Genomic DNA, 6,747 nt, shown 5'->3' on the forward strand with positions numbered 1-6,747 from the left:
TCCTAATTTGGCTTCTCCAAAGTAATAATTTCAAACAAAGATAAGTAAACTTATTTTTTGAACTTTTGGACATGCAAGGTTGCTGTTAAAAGTATTCCAGTGATCTAAATCAGGATCATTAGGCTCTTAGGAAAGAACAGGCTGCTGCCATGTGCCTGTTGATGACACAGCTTCGAGGAGGACATAGGCTGGTGCAGACAGGAAACCAGGAAGGTTTCAGGTCCAGGTCATAATACACAGGAGAGGCGGAGGGCTGGGGCCTGCCTCTTGCTGCTGGCTGGCTGGAGACAGGTGACAACAACCACTCTATCTGTCCTCTTTGGCTCAGGACAGCATTGAGGTATCCAAATATGGAGGGTATTCACTGGGACTCCAGTGGAAAGACCCAGCACTTTTGGGGTTTCCCTTGGGTTATTCAGTTCCAGAGCTTTTTCTTTGTTTTTTTTTTTAATTTTTAAATTCTATTTTTATTATAAGTAATAATTATTTTAATTTTATTTTTATAATAATTCTTTTAATAATTTTAGATTTTGGGGGCATCTGGGTGGCTCAGTCTGTTAGGTGTCTGCCTTCATCTTGGGTCATGATCTCAGGGTCCTGGGATCGAGCCCCGTGTTGGGCTCCCTGCTCAGTGGGGAGTCTGCTTCTCCCTCTTCCTCTAACCCTCCCCCTGCTTGTTCACACTTTCTCTCTTCCTCTCTCTCCCTCAAAGAAATAAATAAAATCTTAAAAAAAATTTAGATGTATTCACATTTAAAAATAATTTTATGTTGTATAGTTCTTTTTATTGTGGTAAAGAACACATAACATTAAATTTACCATCTTAACCATTTTGAAGTATACTGTTCAGTAGTGTTAAGTATATTCACATAACTGAGCAACAGATCTCTAGGATTTTTTAATCTTGCAAAGCTGAAATTCTATACCCACTAAACACTTGCTCCCCTCCCCACACCCTCTACAATCACCTTTCTACTTCCTATTCCTACAAATTAGCAACTTTAGACACCTCATATAAATGGAATCATACAGTAATTGCCCTTTTGTGTCTGGCTTATTTCACTTAGCATAATGTCCTTAAGGTTTATCCACATTGTAATGAAAGTGAGAATTTCAGGAAGTGCTACTATTTGTAGCAGGCATGATGGCTTCAAGGCTTTCTGCAGACTTAGATCACTGGCCGTGCAGGCCCTCAGGGCCTGCCATCCCAATTGAGTTGCTGCAGTGTGCTCATGGCCTCTGAAGGTGGTGTTCCTACTGCTGACCAGCAGGCTACTGGGCTGAAGAGGGAGGTCATGATGGCTGCATGAAAGGGACTGGACCAACATAATATGCTAGGCCCAAAGGCAGCTTTGGCACCAAGGAAGATTTGAATTTAGTCTCATCTATCACCAACAAGCGAATAGCAAGCTGCATCTGTGAAGAGGACAATAGTGCCGTCATCTGGTTCTGGTGGCACAAAGGTGAGACCCAGAGATGCCCTAGCTGTGGAATGCATTATAAGCTGTTGCCCCACCAGTTGGCCCACTGAGCCTTTGTTCTAAATTATTCAAAATGTGCTGTAAAGTATCTTCTTTCCAATAAAGACTAGCTATTCCATTGGCTCCTTCTCCCATTAAAAGAAAAGTGAGAAATTCTTTCCTTTTTAAGGCTGAATAATATTGTATGCATGCACCACATTTTCCGTATCGGTCTATTGATGGACATTTGGATTGCTTCCACCACTTCTAGGATGCTATGAGTAATGCTGTGATGAACATGGGTGTGCAAATATCTCTTTGAGATCCTGCTTTGAGTTATTTTGGATTTATACCCAAGTGGGAATTACTGGATCATAAGGTAATTTTATTTTTAATTTTGGGGAACAGAGTTTTTTGTTATTCAACAAAACATTTTGCTTTTTCCAGAACTGGTTTAGATTTTTAAGTTTGTACTACTGCTTTAAAAAGCTTCCATTTTGGATGTTTTTCCTTTTGGTCTTTATCCCATCATTTTGAACTTTACCTATGAGTATTTAAAGAAACACCTTCTTTTGGATACAGTTCCTCAAATATGTCTCCATTTTTCTTTGATTCTACTTCCTTCTGACTTTATACTTGTTCATTTTTCTGTAATTTGTTATAGTGACAATTCTCCATCTTCATTTGTTTTGATTATTTTCTTTTTAATAAATATCTACAGTTCTTTATTCTGTGATGTCTGTATCTTAGGGTTGACCAGCAACTTGTGCCTGCTAAAATGGTGTTTACATAGCTCAGTATTTTCCCCTCCAAAGTGAGGGGGACTCATGTTCATGAATCAATTGGCAATATGCTCAGTAAATTGTGGTTTAGTAAATTCTGTTAGTTATTTGAGGCCACTAGTTTCTACCTTTGAGCTCCAGATAAGACTTCAAATCATCCTGGGCTCTGAGTTTGCATTTGACATTCACAGGGCCTGTTTCAATCCTCCATCACATTTAGAGACCTGAAGATCCATTCAGAAATTTAAAGTGTCTAGGTCTTTCTCATCTTGCTCTTCTAGTGGCTTTGGGAACATCCAGGCAAAAGGTCCATTCAGACCCCTCCTCCCAGAGTGGAGCACTTCCTGGGTATTGTTAGAATCCAGTGACTTGTGAGATTTGAGATCTTATAGCTAAAAGCTTGTATGATTTATCTCAACACCTGAGAGTCTTAAAGCCTCAAGTTGCCCAAGGATCCAGAAAGCTAGTATGGGGTCAGAATCCTTGAAAGTAACTATCTTTCTTATAAACAACTCTACTAATTGTTGTTTTATATTGGAATCCATACTCAAATGACAGTTGTCAGTCTATGCCTTTCATTGCCCAACTCAATTTTATTGCTCGGTCTTATCCAGTTACTTATTTGATCTGGAAATGCCTGGCAGAATATAAGGAGCATTATGTGCCACAATGTGGGAACAGGGTTTGTCTTGCTGCCCTAAGCCCTGTTCAGAGATCACTAGGATGGGGTACTTGGTGAGGTCTTCCCCCAAGCATGCCTGATGACAGAGTTGCTTCCCTGATTACTGAGTGATACCCCCTTTTCTCCACTGGGACCGGAACCTTCTGTGATGCTCAGCCCATTAGACTGCATATATCCCGATCAACTTGTCAGCTCCCCAACCTGCTCCCACTGTGTATCCCTAGGTCTACAGCCCTTGCATCTCAGAACTTCCATTTCAAACTGATGATTTTTTTTGTTAACACCTGCCCCACTAGAAGTATTGCCACTACATGGAGACCTGCTAACATACATTCAGCAAAAACGGTCCTTAGCTGCCAACATCAGCCTGACTGGGTCCCAATTCCACTGCCCAGCTCTCCAACCACGCCAAAACTCTTGCTATGCGGGACATAGCTGGTTAATGCTCTAGCCAAATTCCCACCTCTTCCTCTTTCCCACACGATGGATGGTTAGGTTCTGTCCTGCATCATAAATGACCTTGCTTTTATAGCCCATGGACCAAATCTGGCCACTACCTCCTGTTTTGTATGGCCTGCAAGCTATATCAATCCCTGATTCTACAATTTGATGATTCTACATCTTTATATGTTTAAGAAAATGAAAGAAGAAAACCATTTTGTGATACATGAAAGTTATATAAAATTAGAATTTCAGGTGTCTAAAAATCAAAGTTTTATTGGTACACAGCCACACTCATTTGTTTATGTACCATCTATGGTGCTTTCACTGTATAATGGCACAACTGAGCAGTTGTAGCAGAGACTGAATGGCCTATAAACCTCATATATTTACAGCGTGGCTCTTTACAAAAAATTCTACTGAATCCTGTTCTTCACAATAATAATTTTTGTAAAAACTATGGTGATTTTATTTTACTCCAGTTTTTGTTGCCACTGCATCTTTATCCTCCTCAAGTCTCTTTGTTATTCCAAATGGTTAGGAAAAAAGCCCCAAACCTGCCAGATTCTGTCATCTGTAACTATACACCAATTTAACAGAATTTTTATTCCTGTGAAATATTTGTTTTATCCCAGATTATATTCCCTCCGCCCCTCCCTTCGCCCTTTTCTCCTTCTCTCCCTTCTTTCTTGTTACATATTTCTGCATGTTAATTTAACATCCTCTTAAGCTTAGGATTTGAGCTACTATCCTATGAAAGTACTTTGTGAATGTTTTCTATGTTGTCTAAGCTTCAAGGATATTGTTTAAAAGTCACTCTTAACTTAGAAGATAGAGACATCATCAAGAGGCAACTTTATGAATTCAGTAGGAACACTAAATACCCAAATGTTAAGATTAAACAATTGTCCATAAGATTACAATCACCAAATTATTTGCAGTTGCCAATGTTTGTCAGACCCTAGAAAGTATGGAAACTTAGGAACAGGAAAGGCCAGGCAGAATTTTTGAGGTATTTTCTCTCTGTAGGAATTAGGTAACTGAGAATGACACAATGTGAACTATTCTGTTTAGTCTAGTGACAATTTAAGTGGCACTTTCAGTTCAGTTAGATATTATTAACAAAAAAATAGATTCGTAGAGAAGATTTTGTACTGAAAGCGCATTTCATGGACAGTCTAGGTCATCTAGAACACTTTTCCCCCAAAAAATCAGATCTATGTGTACATGGCAAGAAGAGCCAAAGGACAATTGGGGATTGATTTTTCAGTGATTAATAATGTGGAGTGATGGTGTGGCCTTTAAATGCTGTAGCTTTGCTTTTGTCTTGTGAGCTGCCATCAAACCAACAGATCCCTTACTGTGGTGAGAGTGTTGGCCAGTCCACTACCCACAGGATATCTTGCTTTGGATGCTATTGGATTTTACTTGGGCTTCCTGTAAATGATTGTTTTGTTATCCCTAGGAGCTGTTGGGTCTTACATAAATAATTTTCAGGAGTTTACTCTGGGTTTGCTTTGTATCTGTAATGACTGATCACCTCCGAGGGGATCACCCTATAGATGGAGATGATATGTTGATATAGGTAATTTGGTTACACATACTGCCAAGACCCCAAGAGCTTTAGTAATTTTTTTGCCTTTCTTTGCTTATAGCTTCCTTTCTTATAGCTCAGCTGAGTTGGTTTTTTAGTAGGTTTCTTTTTGTGGTTATCTGAATACTAAGCTGCTTATTACAGCAGAATTAAGATATGTCTAAATGTTTGCAAAGCATATTATTCTGGAAGTTTGGGGTAGAAGATGGACTTTTCTGTTTCTTTACGTAATTCAAGATTTTTCAGGCTGCATGGTCTTTGGGTAGAAATAAATCACAGAGAAGCCCAAGAATATTTTCTTGTATGTGTCTCCACACAATTAAGACTTCCATTCTAGTTTATCCTTACTTCTCCTGGCTGTCTCTGGGGATCCTTACAGATTGTCTCCCATGCACTGGGATACGATTCTCTGAGCTACCTGATGGCTGCCATTTCCCTATTTTCTGCCCTGGTTTTCAGGAAAATTTCTCCTTTGGTTGCCAGAGCTGTGTGAGTCCTAATGTCTTGGGGTTTAGTAGTCTCTGGGTCCCTGCATCCAGGCTGCTGTAACAATTGTGGCTCACATATGACATGTGTAATATTGAAAGTTATAATTCAAACTAATAAACAGTTAACAAATCCTTATATTCTATCATTCTATCTTCATAAATGTCTTCATAATTACAAAATAAAAATATATATGAAACTAGAATTTTTTTATATGACTAAAAGCAAAATATCAAAGATGAATTTAATTATTATTCCACATATCTGGTTGTTCTGTAGATGTCTTAATAAATAATAAAATAAAATATACACAATTAATAAATATTTATCACATAAAACTTATTTTTTCTTGCTTCACTTTAGCAAAATCACTAATTATATAGATGTAATAAAAATTTTTACATAGTTTGTGTTCAATTGAAAGTAATGATCTAAATGATTAAAATGGAAATATTTTTATAAACATATAAGTTAAAACAAGTGTAAAAGTCTTAAAAATTAACATTACTTCCATGTTTCTGAAAAATCATTTTTCTTTCAAAATATTAAAAATTTGTTGGGATATAAAATACAAATTTCAAAAAATGAATATCCAATTTTAAATCAAAATTATAGAAAAAAAGCTAAAATTTAAATTTAATTTTAAAAATCTTTTATCAGAAGTTCTTTATAGATCTTGGATACTAGCCCTTTATCTGATATGTCATTTGCAAATATCTTCTCCCATTCCATAGATTGTCTTTTAGTTTTGTTGACTGTTTCTTTTGCTGTGCAAAAGCTTTTTATCTTGATGAAGTCCCAATAGTTTATTTTTGCCCTTGCTTCCCTTGCCTTTGGCAATGTTTCTAGGAAGAATTTGCTGCAGCTGAGGTCAAAGAGGTTGCTGCCTGTGTTCTCCTCTAGGATTTTGATAGATTCTTGTCTCACATTGAGGTCTTTCATCCATTTTCAGTTTATCTTTGTGTATGGTATAAGAAAAAAGTCCAGTTTCATTCTTCTACATGTGGCTGTTCAATTTTTCCAACACCATTTGTTGAAGAGACTGTCTTTTTCCATTGAATATTCTTTCCTGCTTTGTCAAAGATTAGTTGACCAAAGAGTTGAGGGTCCACTTCTGGGTTCTCTGTTCTGTTCCACTGATATATGTATCTGGTTGTATCTGGTTTTGTATCAAACTCAACAACCAAAAAACAAAATCCAGTCAAGAAATGGGCAGAAGATATGAACAGACATTTCTCCAAAGAAGACATATAAATGACCAACAGACACGTGAAAAAATGCTCCACATCACTTGGCAGCAGG

The 6,747-nt window shown here is 37.5% G+C and overlaps 1 pseudogene; it reads left to right on the top strand.

Moving 5' to 3' along the window:
* The first annotated feature begins 1,071 nt into the window (after positions 1-1,071).
* Positions 1,072-1,531, top strand: LOC113926384 (annotated as a pseudogene).
* The last annotated feature ends 5,216 nt before the right edge of the window (positions 1,532-6,747 follow it).

Source organism: Zalophus californianus, chromosome 4, assembly GCF_009762305.2.
Source record: "Zalophus californianus isolate mZalCal1 chromosome 4, mZalCal1.pri.v2, whole genome shotgun sequence".
Classification (NCBI taxonomy): domain Eukaryota; kingdom Metazoa; phylum Chordata; class Mammalia; order Carnivora; family Otariidae; genus Zalophus; species Zalophus californianus.